The sequence below is a fragment of the Microcaecilia unicolor genome, chromosome 6, assembly GCF_901765095.1.
Source record: "Microcaecilia unicolor chromosome 6, aMicUni1.1, whole genome shotgun sequence".
In the NCBI taxonomy this organism is placed as follows: Eukaryota; Metazoa; Chordata; class Amphibia; order Gymnophiona; family Siphonopidae; genus Microcaecilia; species Microcaecilia unicolor.
Window position 1 is genome coordinate 183,395,917 of NC_044036.1, and position 18,209 is coordinate 183,414,125.

The following is an 18,209-nucleotide window of genomic DNA, read 5'->3' on the forward strand; positions in this document are numbered from 1 at the left end:
ATCCTGCCCACGACAGCAGCCAATCCAGGCCAAGGGCACCTAGCAAGCTTCCCAAATGTACAAACATTCTATACATGTTATTCCTGGAATTGTGGATTTTTCCCAAGTCCATTTAGTAGTGGTTTATGCACTTGTCCTTTAGGAAACCGTCTAACCCCTTTTTAAACTCTGCCAAGCTAACCGCCTTCACCATGTTCTCCGGCAAAGAATTCCAGAGTTTAATTATGCGTTGGGTGAATTAAACTTTTCTCCGATTTGTTTTAAATTTACTACACTGTAGTTTCATCGCATGTCCCCTAGTCCTAGTATTTTTGGAAAGCGTGAACAGACGCTTCACATCCACCTGGTCCACTCCACTCATTATTTTATATACCTCTATCATGTCTCCCCTCAGCCATCTCTTCTCCAAGCTGAAAAGCACTAGCCTCCTTAGTCTTTCTTCATAGGGAAGTCGTCCCATCCCCGCTATCATTTTAGTCGCCCTTCGCTGCACCTTTTCCAATTCTACTATATCTTTCTTGAGATGCGGCGACCAGAATTGAACACAATACTCAAGGTGCGGTCGCACCATGGAGCAATACAATGGCATTATAACATCCTCACACCTGTTTTCCATACCTTTCCTAATAATACCCAACATTCTATCCACTTTCCTAGCTGCAGCAGCATACTGAACAGAAGGTTTCAGTGTATTATTGACGACGACACCCAGATCCCTTTCTTGGTCCGTAACTCCTAACGTGGAACCTTGAATGACGTAGCTATAATTCGGGTTATTTTTTTCCCACATGCATCACCTTGCACTTGCTCACATTAAACGTCATCTGCCATTTAGCCGCCCAGTCTCCCAGTTTCATAAGGTCCTTCTGTAATTTTTCACAATCCTGTCGCGAGTTAACGACTTTGAATAACTTTGTGTCACCAGCAAATTTAATTACCTCACTAGTTACTCCCATCTCTAAATCATATATAAATATATTAAAAAGCAGCGGTCCTAGCACAGACCCCATGTCCATGATCTTCTTAATTCTTAATCTCTAATTATTCGCCTTCCCCATGGACACAGCATAAAAGTAACACAGATACAGCACAACTCAGATAAGTGTTCATTAAATATTTTAACATTAATTATTTTTACATATCACTGATTTTGATGAACATTGAGGCAGGTTATATTTTTTGCACTGCACATAAGGCTGGTAGGACATTGTTATTATATCATTTGAAGAATTATACCAATCCGGTGACCCGATGAAAGAAGTGCTACACCACTAAGCAACAAAAATTTGTTGTGCTTCTTATAGTGGGAATATCTGAGGGTGCTCCTAAAAAATGATAAGAAGTGATGTTGAAATTGTTAGGTTTATTATATCCTGGTTATAGTATTTTGTCACACTTTGACACCTGGCATATCAAGCGGGCTGCCATATTTTGCAATCTCCATAAAACCGACTGTTTACTGCCCACATATATACTGTTACAATAATCAATATAGTAACATAGTAGATGATGGCAGAAAAAGACCTGCACGGTCCATCCAGTCTGCCCAACAAGATAAACTCATATGTGCTACTTTTTGTGTACACCCTACTTTGATTTGTACCTATCCTCTTCAGGGCACAGACCGTATATGTCTGCCCAGCACTATCCCCGCCTCCCAACCACCAACCCCTCCTCCCAACCACCGGCTGTGGCACAGACCGTATAAGTCTGCCCAGCACTATCCCCACCTCCCAACCACCAGCCCCGCCTCCCACCACCGGCTCTGGCACAGACTGTATAAGTCTGCCAAGCACTATCCCCGCCTCCCAACCACGGGCTCTGGCACAGACCGTAAAAGTCTGCTAAAATCGTTGCTGGAACAATACACTGAAATGATTCTGGTTCAAAATTAGATCTAATTTGTCTAAGTTTCCATAACAATTTAAATACCTTAGAGGTGACCATTTGTACCTGTTGTTCAAAAGTAAGAAAACTGTCAAGTATAACACCTAATATTTTAAATTTTGTCTCCAACACATATTTAGTATCATTGACTACAAAATCCTTATCTGGGAGAGGATTAAACATGCTATCAAGAACTCAAAATGTAGTTTTATCTTTACTGAGCTTCAACCTAAACCTTGAGGCCCAATCTTCCAGTATGTCTAAACTTCATTTAATGTCTGGTATGACCTTCATAGATCTCCAGAGAAAGGAATGTACAGCATAATGTCATCTGCATATATAAAAGGGTGGAAACATATCCTGGACAAAAGGGCTATTAGAATATAAAATAATATTTATTGGTGAGATCAGGGAACCATGAGGGACCCCACAACCTGGTGATCATGAAAGAGATACAACATGATTCATTTTTACCTAAAGGCGCTTTTTGTTTCCTTTTACGAAGCCCTGAAACTATTTTTTTTAACTATACCATCTATCCCATAGTAATTTAACTGGCTCAACAACATCTCATGATCCACCAGATCAAAGCCACTTGACATGCTGAATTGCATCGATTACTCAATTACCCAGACTGATTATATACCCCTGATTGCCGATAATAAAGTAACAAACTGCTTCTGTGCTGTAACCTCGTCTAAATACAGATTAAGACTCCTGCAAAATAACAAAGTGATCTAGATAATCGCTTAGTTGTTTGGTAATTAATCCTTCCATCACTTTAGTCAACAATGGACTAGATGCCACTGGTCTAGAATTACTCACATCATTAATGTCTTGTATCCCCATTTTACCATATTGGCTATTTTTTTCTTCCAGTTGCATTTTTGCTTTCCTGACTACTTTACTAGCTTCTTTTTGCTTTTCTAAGTATTGCTTACTGTGTTCCTCTTTCTGCAACGATTGTAATTTATAAAGGCTCACCTTTTTCTTTGTCTTTTCAGCTACTAATTTTGCCTCCCAATTTACTTCATTTCCATGAAGGTGTGAATAGACATGTGGATAAAGGTGAGCTGACTGATGTAGTGTACCTAGATTTTTAGAAAGCTTTGACAAAGTCCCTCATGAGAGACTTCAGAAAATTAAAAAGCCATAGGATAGGAGGCAATGTTCTGTTGTAGATTGGGAACTGGTTAAAAGACAGAAAACAAAGAGTAGTGTTAAATGACCATTTCTCTCAATGGAGGAAGGTGAATAGTGGACTGCCCCAGGGATATGTACTGAAACCGGTGCTATTTAACATATTTATAAATGATCTGGAAATAGGAACCATATCTCAAAAAAAAGATAAAGTAGAATTTAGAAAAGGCAACTAAAATGATTAATATGGAATTCCTCTCATATGAGGCGCAGCTTAAGAGGTTAGTGTTTTTCAGCTTGGAAAAGAGAAGGCTAAAGGGGGATGTGATAGAGGTCTGTAAAATCCTGAGTAGCAGGGTAAATGTGTATCGATTATTTACTCTCTCAAAATGTACAAAGACAAGGGGACACTCAATGTAGTTACATGATAGTACTTTTAAATTGAATAGGAGGAAATATTTTTTCACTAGAGGAATAGTTAAGCTCTGGAACTTGTTGCCAGAGGACGTGGTTAACAACAGTTAGAGAATATCTGGGTTTAAAAAAAAAGGTTTGGACAAGTTCCTGGAGGAAACGTCCATAATCCGCTATTAACATACACATGGAGAAAGCCACTATTTATCCCTAGGAATAGAATCTTGCTACTTTTGGGGATTCTGCCAGGTATTTCTGAATTGGACTGGCGATTGTTGGAAACAGGATGCTGGGCTAAATGGACCTTTGGTCTGACCTAGTGTGACAATTCTTTTGTTCTTATGTCTCAATTAAATTGAAATCACCTATCAATAGCATTTCCCCTATCATAGCAATGTTGTGAATGTCTTAACTTAAATTTTAATTTCTTCTGCCTGCAGGGGAGGTCTGTTTATTACACCAATGTAAATATTTATTTATTTATTTATTTACAACATTTATATCCCACATATTCCCAACATAGCAGGCTCTATGTGGCTAACGATGTTTATACTACTACTACTACTTAACATTTCTAGAGCGCTACTAGGGTTACGCAGCGCTGTACAATTTAACAAAGAGAGACAGTCCCTGCTCAAAGAGCTTACAGGTCGGGCAAGGGGGAACAGAGAAGAAGGAACATCTAGGGGGGAAAACAACAGGGGAAACAAATGAGGGGCGGTAGTAAGTTAATTAATAGCAGAATAAGTTCTATCACATAGATAGGTCTTGAGGAGTTTCTTGAACAGGGTGTGGTCGGTAGTCTCCTTTAATGCTGATGACAGAGCATTCCAGTAACGAGGACTCACAAAGCAAAAAGTGGAGGCGAAGAGCAGTTTGTACCGTAGGTTCCTGCAGTCAGGATAGTGGAGAGTCAGATAAGTACGGGACGGCTTCTTGGAATTTCTTGGAGGGAGGTCAATCAGGCTGAACATATACACTGGAGCATCCTCGTATACGATCTTGTGGGTTAGAGCACATATTTTGAATTCAATTCACTCTTTTATTGGGAGCCAGTGGAGCTTCTCTCTTAGTGGTTTTGCTGCTTCAAACTGAGATTTACCAAATAGTAGTCTTGCCGCCGTGTTTTGCTCCGTCTGGAGCTTCTTTAGGGTTTGTTCTTTGCAGCCGGCGTAAATTCCATTGCAGTAGTCGAAATGGCTCAAAACGAGAGAGTGGATTAGAGTCCGGAATAGGTCAAATGGAAGGAACTGCTTGATACGTTTTAGAGACTGCATGGAGAGGAACATTCATTTCAGGATAGCTGATACCTGAAGATCGAGGGTCAGGTGCAAATCCAGAATGACACCAATGAGCTTCAAAGTATCTGCGATAGGGAGGGAGTAGTTCAGCATAGTAATTGTGCCTGGGATAGATTTGTTGAACTGGGAGGAGAGAATGATGCATTGGGTTTTTTCCTTATTTAGCTTGAATGCATTCACCCAATTGGCCATGATGGCAAAACTGTTCTGTATTGCATCAGAGATTTTAGATAAAGAAGAGCGGAAGGGAATGTAGATAGTTACATCATCTGCATATATGTACGGGTGCAGGCCATGGTTGGATAGGGCAGTAGCAAGTGGAGACATCATAATATTAAATAGGGTAGGTGACAAGGGGGAGCCCTGAGGAACTCCAGTGGGATCTCCAAGGTGGTGAAATAGAGGAATGGACTTTGACTTGATAGGTTCGATATGATAAAAATTCTCGAAACCATTCCAAAACATAACCACCAACGCCAAATGCAGATAGTAAAGACAGAAGGAGGTTGTGGTCCACCATGTTAAATGCACTGGACAGATCAAATTGTAGAAGCAACATGTTTTTCCCAAGTGAAATTTCCCTCTTAAAGTTGGAAAGGAGCGTGCCCAGTACTGTCTCGGTACTATGGTGGGACTGGAACCCGGATTGGGAGGCATGGAGAATAGAGAATTTATCCAGATAATCAGTGAGCTGTGAATTGACCAAGCTCTCCATGGACTTAACTAGTAGCGGGATAGTTGCAACAGGGCGGTAATTAGATATTAAGCTAGGCTGGGCCTTCGGGTCCTTAGGGATTGGCGTAAGAAGAATGCCACCGTGATCAATGGGGAAGCACCTTTGTTGGAGCATGAAGTTCAGGTAGGAGGCGAAGTCGGCAATAAAACAGTCCGGCGCCGATTGTAGCAGGTACCAGCTTGCAGTGCGTTTCAGAAAATTTGCGGATGGCAAGAGAGACCTTCTCAATGGAGACCTGGGCAAAGGTAGTCCAAAAGCGGTCAGCTGGACTTTGGTCTTGAGGAGGCGCAAGGTCGGTGAGAAATTCATCAATGCTAGAGGTGCACAGGGCAGCGAGTTGCAAAGTGATAGGATTTTCTCCCTAAAATAGTTTGCCAACTGAACCGCTGACGGCATGTCAACATGTGGTGAGGTAATCAGGGACGTGTCAAGGAGAGAGTTCAGGTGCAGGTAGAGCTTTCTGGCATGTGTGATCACGATGCAGTATTCTGCTAGTGTGTAGTATTTGCAGACCTTTTTTTTTTGTTTCACTAGGTTGTGTACTGGTGTTTTAGAGCCTGGTGTAATTACAGTGCTGCCTTTCCATGCATAAGGTTGTAGCTCGTCCTATCCTTGGAATTAGTGCTGTTATGGTTTAGTAAGGTTATGAGTGTGTTTTTGCACAAGTTTGTGCATAGTGTTTTGCAGTGGAGAGATTGTGTGTTGGCTTTACTGAGGTGGCATCAAAACATCAGAAAAAGTGTAGAGCCTAAATCATGACACACTACCTCTTGAAGGATCTACATATGGTCATTAATAAAAGGAGCTCATTGTGAACACTATCCACCCTAAAAGGGTGTTTTGTGGCTCTACATGAGAATTATGATATTATGATCCCTTGTTTCATATTGTTGACAGTCTGCATTTTCTATATGGGTGGTATATTGGTGTATTAGGGTCTGCCCAGTGTAATATTTATGGTACAGTAAGGTTCTGAGTGTGTTTTTGCACAAAGTTGTGCATAGTGTTTTGCAGTTGAGCGATTGTGGTTAGTATATGTTTTGAGCAACCACTTTATTCTTTGACATATGATACATATCTAATATCTAAATTTAATAAAAGGTATTAATTGTGACTATTTTATTTTTACTTATTTTTTTTCTGTGTGCTGTCAGACAATTATGGAGGTAAGCCCCGCCCCTGGCCCCACCCCCTTTAGTCTCCCCAAACAACTGGGCCACCGACCGCCTATGATTGAGCTTGCATTATATGGCAGAACGGTATGGCTTTGAAACTGCCACGGAAGGAGAGGGAGATGCTGCAAGTCAGAGACAACAAAATGGCCAACCAGCATAATCCACCTAGCCCCTCAATTAGCTCTGCGTGGACAGCAGAAATTGCCATGGAAGTAAAGGCGACTGTGGAGGCGGCTCTAAATGCCTTACCACAGCAATTGCAGGACTGGGCAGAGGAGGCCCACGAGCGCTTAGATAGCCTAATCTTGGAACTAGATGGGGGCCAGCAGGGTACATCAGCACTGGAGGAACACACTTGTTCTTTGGCTACAGAGCAGAACTAGCTATGGAATACGGTGGCAGATTTGCAGTCTAAATTGGATAATCTTGAGAATCGCTTGAGAAATAACAATCTGCATTTCGTCGGACTGCCAGAAATGGTAGTGGAGATAGATCTGACCAGCTTTATGGAAACATGGCTGCCAACCACTTTGAACTTGGACCAATCACTACAGCATTTCAGTGTGGAATGGGCCCACAGGTTGGGCTAGTAAGCCTCCGGTGGTAATTGTAAAAATTCTCAGTTATATGCATAAGCAGCTCATACTGCAATCGCTACATGGGGGATAGACATTAACATACCGAAACCATAAAGTTCTTTGCTTTCAAGACTATTCACATAGTCAAATACGGAGGAAGGTCTTTGCCCCTCCCTCCCCCCCCCCCCCACCCCGTGCTCAATTATTTCAAGCATGGATTCGATTTGTGCTCCTTTACCCTGCAAAGCTCAGAATCACTCATGAAGGACAGACTAATTTAATCAACCAGCCTGATGCTGCTTGTGCTTCTGTGGATTCTTTTGTGAATCGTCAGGTGCATAGAGGGCATTGCCTGTAATTCACGTAGATAACGCCATATGAAGCATGGTGGATAATTTGGAGTTTGGTACACAGAATCTGGTGAGATTCAAAAGTGGGACCGGGACCACATACTTGTCTCACTTAGCGAAAGAGGAATATTATTTCAAAGATGCAACCAATTGGACTCCTGTGCTATGGCATCTTTTCTTGCCCTGGGTGGCTTTTGGGTCATCTGCTATAAAGATTGTAGACCCAATTCTGGTATTCATGCTTTCTGTACTAAGAAGGAGGAGGGGGGAAAGGGGAAAAGAGAAAGAAACATATAACTTTTAATTGTTTATTATTATTATTATATATAATATACACCTACTTATGTCCTGCAGGAGTTATTCAATGTGAAAATGGCTGTTTTCTTAGTAAGCATGTTCACTTGATATTACTTAATTTGTATGACTTAATAATTTGGTTCTTACTACAAGACTGCAGGGATTGTGTTTTCATCATAGTTTTTTTTAATTTTCCCTTTCCTTGCCTCTTATCCAAGAATAGAAAGTTGTATTGTCTGAAGACGCTGGAGGTTCAGAGCTCATGAGTCGTTCCCACAATTGTTTATTCCACTTAGGAGGTTGTAGCTCCTGAGTTCTGCCTCACGTTTAGCTATTGTAGAGAGAATTACTGTAATAATTGGGGTGTTTTTTGTTTGTTTGTTTTTAAATCTTTGGAATCACATTTTCCTGCTCCATATTAAGTCCCTACAAAACATCCCCATTTCCTTTTTTTTTGTTTTATTTTCTCCCATGTTGTGTGTGGTACATATATCATATCATGAAGGGGGAAGGGGTGATCTCCATGTTACAGTCCTAGATGGGGACTTGGTGTATATTTTGGGTGGGACTGGTGGGGGGGGGGGAGATGGGGGGAGTGGGAAAAGGGTATGTGGTAGGGTTGGAATATCAGGGTTTAGGGACACAGAGTGGGCTTCAGCTACCAATTAGGGGGTGTCACTGTTATATTGAGCATTTGGAGGTGGTGATGGGCTATCAGGTTGATCAAAAGGGTAGGTAGAGAAGTATTCTAGTGTGGGCCCTTGGGGACCAGAGAGAGATATTACAGAGAACTGTTGAGGTACTTTCGAAAGGTGGGGCTGTAAACTGAGGTCACCTGCCTTTACCTAGGGATGCTGACAAATTGAGACAATTTGCCCTCAGTACCTGGGATGCACAATAAAAAATAGTGATTTGGAATGTTGGGGGGCATCAACTTTCCCATAAAGCGTACTAAAATCTTGCAGCAGATGAAACGTACAAGGACCAATTTTGCTCTGATTCAAGAAACACATCTCATTGCTGAAGAAAGTGCTAAGTTAAAGATATGGTGGGTTGCGGAGTGCGTGGCTTCCCCAGCTAAAAGAAAAAAGGGGGCTGTCGCTCTATTGATTCAAAGAGGAGAGGTCGACAGAGTTGACTTACTGCAAGCTGATCCAGAGGGCCGTTTGCTGATTGCTAAAGATGTTTTAGCAAGACAGGTTCTAGTTCTAGTCTGTGTATATGTGCCCAACCATTTTGATCAAGGTTTTTATAAAAAAAATTGACTACCCGATTACTAGCCTACAGCGATTACCCGTTAATTGTGGGGGGATTTTCAATACATCATGGGACCCAGATCTAGATAAGTTTGCTAATCCCAGGGGGAAGGTTGTTAATCATAGCAGAGGTCTTCCTAACTTTTGTGAGCAACTTAATCTGGTTGATACCTGGCAAATACTCTATCCTACTGAGAGACAAAACGCATCTTTCCCAGGTCCACTCGACTTAATCACATATAGATTATTTACTTGTTTCCACTGTATTGTTCTCAGGGGTTACAGATGCCCGGATAGCCCCTTATGTAATATCTGATCATGCGCTGGCTTGGGCACAGTGGAGCCTGGGGGGTGTTGGGGAGAGGAGACCTCGCTGGTTGTTCCCGCTAATGTTGTATCATGATCATCAGTTTCAAGAGGTTTTGAATTTTTGGAACATAATAAAGACTGCGAGGATAATCCCCTGGTATACAGGAAAGTGGCAAAAGTCGTATAAAGGGGGGAAATTATTAGTTCTACCAGCCATCTTGGTAAAACACAAGACAGAGAAACTTTACGTCTGGAAAAGTGCCTGTGAATGACAAGAAGTTTTGGAGCTACAAGTGGCATTGAATGAACTACAGTCAAACAGAGTGAATGTGACAAAAAAGATGATGACAAAGAATCCAACGGACTTCGGGAGCTCACATCAGAAGTTTAATTCTCAAAATGTAATGGACTCGACACGAATCATGTTTCAGCCACAGAGTCCTGCTTCAGGAATACCTGTAGTATGCAAGTATTAAATTTCTAAGCATTCTATAACGTCTGAGGATAGCAAACCAAATAATGGATGTGAAAAACAGGAGAGTTTACAGTCAGAGTCACCACAAATGCACAGCAAAAAACAGTAGCATTCCCAATTAAAGTCGCCACTTTTTTTTGCTGAGCATTAGTGGCGCTCCGACGGCCCTGGGACCTTTCGAGACCAGGGGAAATACACTATACTGTTATTGAGGAAAATGGCCTTAGTGGTGAGGAAATGTATTATGCAACACTGCTTGTCATTGGAAGCTCCGTGTTTCACCTTTTGGCTCAATGGGAGGCACAGGATGCCTTTTCGTCTAACCTTGCATCCAAAAGGCCATAGCCTGATAGTAAATACCATGTAAATCTTAGTGTAAACTATTGGGAGGGGAGGAGGGGTGAAGACTCAGAACTCTTGAACCAAAATCTGCTTTAATGCAAATTCAAACAAAGGGAAACAACTTACAGTTAGATGTGCTGGACAAGAGTCTCTGCCTTGCAGAACTGGGAGTCTGTTCTCTATTAGTTCACCCTGTATACCAGGGGAGCCAGGAGATCTCAGCACCAAACTGAGAAGAGTGGATGCTATAAAGAATACTTTTAAACTGGTAAAAACTTAGTTATTTTACAGTAGTTTGACAGGGGAGTATGCAACAGGTACAGCAAAGTCAGCTTACAGTTCTAAGAAAAACCATGCTGCAGACGCATTCTCAACCCCAAAATGGAAGAGAATGGGCAGGCTACAGCCCAGCATACACAGGGATAAAGGGACAGCCAACAGAAAAAGTCCCACAGGGAACAGGAACAGGTGCTCAGGAAGAGCCTAGCACAAAAGAACTACAATTACATCATTTTGTAGTCCTATCCTACTTCAAGAGCACAGGACACATAAACAACAAGCACCTTGCCTCCATGAATATGGGGACAGAACACTCAATATCAACTAAAACAATTGCAGCCGATTCAGAATACGGTTATATGGTTATTATATGGTGTTAAATCTTTCTCTCTCATGGAACTCTTACCACAACATCACCCTGTATTTGTTCACACCTGAGCCTGCAAAGGCCTCTATGTAAGCCACATTGAGCCTACAAATAGGTGGGAAAATGTGGGATACAAATGTAACAAATAAATAAATAAACTCCCCTGCTTGTGGCTTCCAGTGCTGGCTCACATCAAGTATAGGATTATGATGATAGCACATAAGGCCTATTATACTGGCATACCATATTCTCTGCACTTCTTATCAGCCTGTATGCCCTCTTCAATCTTTCCAAGCCAATTTATTAATGATCTCATAATTTACGGCTAGATACCTCCTGGTATATGGCTAGCAGCTGTACAGCCTCTACATTGTGAAACTGATATGAGACTTCTTACTTGAAATTTTAGGGTGGGTTGGGGGTTAAGATGTTTCTCTCTTGACAGTCTTATGGCACTGTATACCGATAAATCTGTCCTTATGCCCTTTACCTTATGAGGTGGAGCACAGTTTGAAAATTCTTTGTGTGCCTCTGCTTTTAATAGTCCTTTGGATTTATTGTTGTGCATTAATTTCCCTTCCTTTTCTGCCATATGTCTTGTTTTTTATTCGTTTGATGCTTATTTTAGAATATATCCTTGTATCTACAAGTAATGACTGGTATTGTAAACTGCCTTGATATGTTATTTTACTTGAAAGGTGGTTTATCAAATATGCTTAAATAAATAAATATGGGTTCACCAGACTTCTTCAACTTTCAATTTTTCTACATCCTTATTGAAATATTTATTTATTAGGATTTATTTACCGCCTTTTTGAAGGAATTCACTGAAGGCGGTGTACAGTAAGAATAGATCAAACATGAGCAATAGACAATTGCAGCAGTAAAAATATTGAAAAACAATACAAAGTATGGCATGGTATACTATTTACAATGTCAACACAATATGTAATAGAACATTATAGGTGATAGCGAAGGGTAAAGCAAAGATGTGAGGCCAATACCTGGAGATAGGATTCCAGTAATGACCTTAACAATACTGAGTACAATGGAGAATTACCTGAGGTAGTTCTGCATGTGGTGCACTTGAATTTCAATAAAGCCTTGGATACTGTTCCTCACAAGAGCCTTATAAATAAACCCAAGGTGTGAATTGGATTAGAAACTGGTTCACCATCAGAAAAACAGAGGGTAGTAATAAATGGACTTCATTCGGAGGAAAAAGAAGGTAAATAGTGGAGTGCCTCAAGGCTCAGTTCTGGAGCTGATTCTGTTCAGTGTCTTTGTAAGTGATATTGCTGGAAAAGTTTGCCTTGTCACAAATGACACAGATTTGCAACAGAATGGTTACCCTGAGTGGAAAGAGTAAACAATATGAGAAATGATCTACAAAAATTATAAGAATGGTCTGATGCTTGGCAGCTAAACATTAATGTAGGGAAATGCAGAATAATGCATTTGGGGGTGTAGAAATCAATACACAATAGGGGGTAAGAGGCAGACGTGCATGGCCCTGGAAAGAGACCTCAGGGTGGTAGTGTCTGAGGATCTCAAGGTGGTGTAACAAGGCGGTGGCCAAGGCCAGAAGGCTACTAGGCAGCATAGAGAGGGGCATAAGGAGCAGAAAGGGAGGAGGTGATAATTTCCTTATATAAATCATTGGAAAGGCCTCACTTGGAGTACTGTGTTTATTTTTGGAAGCCTTACCTCACAAAGGATATAAAAAGACTTGAAGCAGTTCAGAGAAAATTGGCAGGGAGAGACTAGGACCAATCCAAAAAGAAAAATAAAATGATCAGACCAAGGTACAAGATATTGATTTTCAGTTTTTAGAATAGTGTCAGATGATGTATGAGAAGAAACCTGAAGACTTGAATATGTACATCCTCGAGGAAAGGAGAGACGGGGCAGATATAATGTCTAAAGACTTGAAAGGTATTAAGAAACAAACACACCCTTTCCAAATATGGAGAATCTATAGAAGCAGAAGACATGAAATGAAGCAGAAAGGAGGAAATCTTTAAAGCAACATCAGGGAATATTTCTTCACAGAAAGGGTAGTGGAAGCCTGGAACACCATTCCGAACAAGGTGGTGAGGACAAAGGCATGGAATCAATACAGAAGATCTGAAATGACTTTTACACTATAAAAAGGCAGAGAATGGGGTCACCTACATGGAGCACCAGTTACAACCCTAAACAGAACATAGAGTGGCAGGTTTTAACCCAGAACAAAAAAGGTGGTAACCTGCATGGAGCGACCCTAAGAACCTTATTGGGCAGACTGGATGGGCTATGTTGATTTTTATCTGCTGGTAAGCCAAAGCAAAATTGGGGCTATTACTCAGAGACCAGGGAAACCACAAAATATCCCACAATGCAGTGTCAAACTCTACCTGTACAATGATGTGACAGAAACACTTGTATATATATTTATAAATATGTCTGCTCATACCTTCCAAAGTATGAGTGTAAATTTATGAGCGTTTCTTTCACATCATTTTACAGCTAGACTTTGACATTTATGGTTTGAGGTTTTTATCTGCTTGGTCTGATTTGATTTGATCTTAATAACTTGATATTTTGCCTTTTGAAAAAACATTGAAGCAAGTTACATATAACTTTATATGACTTGATCCATATAAAGTTATACATATGTTCATCGCAGTTAAGGTATATGTGCCATCAGGGAAAGCCTGATCATTAGGTGGACCAGGCATCTGCCTAGGGTGGCACAGTTTGGGGTGACACCAAGGCAGCATCAGCTTGCGTAAAGAAGACCCGTCATAACTGGCATAGGACCTTGTGCATCTGTGCATGCTCAAGACTTGCTAGTTCCCGCCCTGGAAGGTATAGGGAAGAGAAGTTGCCAAACAACAGTTTGGGGGGGGGGGGGGGGGGTTAGGTGAGGGGAGATGCCAGACACCTCAGAGGACAGGAAGGTAGGGAAGCAGAGATATACTAGATACCTAGGAGAATGGAGGTAGGGAAGGAGACATGCTGGACACCTTAAGGAAAGAAGGTAGGGTGGGGAAGGGAAGATGCTGAACTACGGAAGGGTAAGGACAGGAAAGGGAGATGGGGGAGAGCCCTGAGTTGCCCTTTGGAGGGGGGCACATGGCAAAAGGGTGTCAGATACCTGTAGGCTGGCCGTGAGTGCACCACTGAATATACATGCATATCTTTATACAGACAACTTAGCCATATAAATCTGTACCGATTATTTGGCCCTGCTTATGATGCACCCAGCCCCCCCCCCCCCCACTGTGAATTCCCCCCTTGCAATTAGATGCAAGTATTGGTATTTAAATGGATAGTGACACTAAAAATGAATATACATTTAGCCCTGCATTTGTAAAATATGTCACAGGCTGTAGACCAGTGGTTCCCAAACCTGATCCTGGAGGCACCCCAGCCAGTCAGGTTTTCAGGGTATCCACAATGAATATTCATGACAGAGATTCACATGCAGTGGAGGTAGTGCATGCAAATCTCTCTCATGAATATTAATTGTAAATTCCGATAAAAAAAATAACTACATATGTTCCTGATATAGAATCTTTATTAGTACCAAAACAAATTTTTAAACCTTATAATAATAATAAACCAGGTTCTTCTTGCCCTTCAGTTCTCTCACACACACACTCTCATACCCTATCACACTCACTCAACAATCCACTTAAAATATAATATCACTTTTTCCTTCGAAGTGAAAACATATGCATATAACAGCTCATATCACAAGAAAAATATCAGGCTGAATTCTTATTTGCCTTTAAATTTCAGTGTCCCTTGTTTACTTCCCTGTTCTTTTAAATCAACACTCCTTGCATATGAAATATGTTAGGGAGCCGTGGGCAGAACTGAGTCCAGATGTTCAATGCTGAGCCATATGTGGGCTCTGGCATTACAACTTTTTTATCTTTTTTCTTAGGAGATGGTTTGCGCAAGTGCAATACATTTTTGAACTTACCACAGCTTAACTGCAAAAGTGCAAAGCCTGTACGGTGAACGCAGAACTACAACTCCCCACCCCCACTGCTGGTGCCTTGGGGGAAGCACCGAGGGAGGGGGGGTTGTAGTTATGAGGTGGAGCTCCCGCCATTCCTGATGTGCCTTGGGGGGAGGGGGCATGGTGGAGGGGGGCATCTCATCCCTGGCCTCAAGAAGCCTCTTTCCTCAGCCACATAATAAGCACTGAGAATCCTAGGTCTCCAGAAGGGAGGACTAAATTATTAGCTTCGGAGAAAGATTAACATCAAAGTGCAAAACAGACTAGTTTAAAAGATCTTTATTCACAGCCTGTGTGAAGAGAGGGGGGGGGGGGGGGGGGGAGAAGTGGAAGAGAAAAGCAGGACTCCCAGATTTGGCCACAGTTTCCAGGGTACCATTTGAGTTTGGTCACAAGTCTTTCAACAGGTGTTAAAAGTGACATAAGGACTGGAAATCACTTTGGAAGCTGCTTTATTCCAGGATGTAACTCAATCACGTTATTTTGCTCTTGCACTGCTCATTAACTTGAATAACTTAATGATGTGTGAAGGGAGGCTGCCTATGAGCAGGACCCCCTTCTCCCCCCACCACTTCTCAGGGCCAAGCAGTGCACCTCAGACTCAGGAAGAGATCCATTAGTTTCAGGCTCTTAAGGAATGAATGACACAGCTTTGCAATATTTTGCAATGACAGATGGCTGCGTGTGAAGATGCAGGTGATCAGTGCTGTTGTTGTTGCTCTGGGGGGGGGGGGGGGGGGGGGGAGGGGAGGGGAACTGTCTCCAAATGGGTTAGTTTTAAACATAACATGACAGTAATGAACTTCACTCTTAAATCAGAGTATATGATCTCTTTCTCTCCAATTTACTGCTAATATTCACATCATTCTTATTTTATATTTATTTTTATTTTATTAAATATTTATAGCTTAAACTATCTACCATTCTAACTGGGATACAATCATAACATACACATTAAAATCAAAATATATCACTAAACATAAAATGAACCAGACATATAGGTCCAACAAAGGTCAATTAACCACTGGTTGGGCAGCTATCATAACAAGGATTATTGAAAAGCCTTTCTAAAAAGTTAGGCTTTCGGTTGCTATGAGAACCTTTCTCAAAGCTATGCGCATCACTTACTGCCAACTAGACCCAATTCCTCCTAATTGGTTTCTGCTTCCTAACCTAAATTTACTCCCAGCCATTTTGTCAATCATCAACTCCAGCCTTTCCTCCGGTCAGTTCTCCTCATTCTGGAATACAGCTTTTTGTTCGCCCTATCTTTAAAAAAAACCTTCTCTAGATTCATTAGAGCCGGCCAACTACAGTGTAGTTTCTTACTCACCTTTTCTATCTAAAGCCTTAGAAAAGATAGGTTTTCTTTACGTTTCAATATTTATCGAAAACTTGCTTGGGCTACACCCTAGGCAAGCGGGATTTAGGGCAAATTTCAGTGCAGAACAGTTCTTGCTGGTCTCCTTAGCAAAATTCATACACACCTAGCTAAGCATATTGTCCTCGCTGTTTCTCTTGATCTCTCAGCAGCTTTTGACCTAGTTGATCACTCATTTCTACTATCTCGTCTTTCCTCCCTCAGCTTTCAGGGCATTGTCCTTTCTTGGTTCCAGTCTTTTCTATCAGAGTGCAGTTAAGGTGGTTACTAATTCCTCAGTGTCTTCCTATCACACCTTTCCCTGCGGTGTTCCTCAGGGCTCTATGTTGTCCCCACTACTCTTTAGCCTTTTTCTTAGCCCATTAGCTGCCCTCATCTAATCGTTAGACACCTCAAGCTATTTCTATGCAGAAGATATTCTGCTCCTATTTCCTACTAATCCATACTCGTAAACCAATACTTCAGCACTATCTCACTTCTATTGCTACTTAGCTGTCTGATCCTCAACCCACAAAAGACTGTAGCCTGTTGGCTTACCGGGGGACCTTCCATTCCCACTGCACTCCTCCACCTTATGGGAACAGATATTCATCCTGTAAATTCATTCCACTATCTGGGAGTTATTCTAGACTCCCATCTCTCTTTCGATCAGCATATCTCCTCAGTTTGCAAAACTGGATTCTTTATCGTAAGTCAACTTTGCTCTGTTCAACGCTACTTTGATTTTGATTCCTTTCAATCCCACTTATTGTCCCTGCTCATCATAAGGCTCGACTATTGTAACATCATTTACCTAGGTTGTCCTGGTTTTCAGTTAAAAAACACTTCAGTCACTTCAAAACACAGCCATATGCCTTTTCTGTCACGCATGTCATTATGACAGCTCCCTACCATTGCAAGAAAAGCATCACTGGTTACCGGTCACACAAAGGGTTCAGCTTAAGTTTCCCTTGCTTACATTTAGAGCATTTCGGCTAGGTGTTCCTGGCTATCTTTCAGCGCTCACTATTCCTTATTCCCCTGCTCGTACTCTGCGTTCATTGGATGACCACCAGTTAACTCTCCCCGGCCCAAAAAGGCAATTATGGAATCCACCCGCTCCTCTGCTTTTTTCTTTGCGGCACCTTACTATTGGAACTCACTCCCTAAGGTGATTCGTAACTAACCATCCCAGGCAAAATTCAAAATAGCTCTAAAAACATGGCTTTTTAATCTGGTCTTTAACCAAACCTAAGCAGGAGATTCTTAGCTTTCACTTAGGAATACCTGACCTCTCATGCTTCTGTCCTCACCCTCCACCTCCCTTTTTTCCTTCCCATTTCCTGTTACTATCTCCAATATCCTTTGTATGTATGGTGAATCCTATCTCTTTCCTATATGAATACTTTAGTTCCTCTTTCTTTTGCATTTTTACTGTGTTCACCACTTTGATCTGCTAAGTTAGCAAAGGCGGCATAGAAAATACCAATAAACTAAACAAAGGACCACATTTAAAATGCTGCGCAAGTCACTCGGTAACATGTTCCAGAGTAAAGGAACTGCAACAGAGAAAGTGGAATTGCAATATTCTTCAAGCCTGGTTAAGAATATTAACCGGTTAAGAGGCACTGTCTCTTTCCCTTCTTAGCACACACTAGCGGACAAAGGTCTATGGTCTGTGTCCCGATTATGGCTAGAAAGATCCGGTTCAGCTGGAGTGGGCTTCAACAACAACTCCAGTAGTTGAAAATTAAGGCAGTGCTGGGCACACGTCTACAGTCAATGCCCTGAAAATGGCACGGACAGCTCAGTATTTATCATATCATATACTCTGAGTTTTATCTTGTTGGGCAGACTGAATGAACCATGCAGGTCTTTATCTGCCTTCATCTACTATGGTACTGGCTTGTTCAGTTGACTTCAGGTGAGCT

The 18,209-nt window shown here is 41.6% G+C and overlaps 1 protein-coding gene across 1 annotated transcript in view; it reads right to left on the reverse strand.

Annotated features, from left to right (window-relative positions):
* The window catches only part of UBA7 (ubiquitin like modifier activating enzyme 7), a 411,248-nt gene that overhangs the window by 14,791 nt on the left and 378,248 nt on the right, over positions 1-18,209 (reverse strand).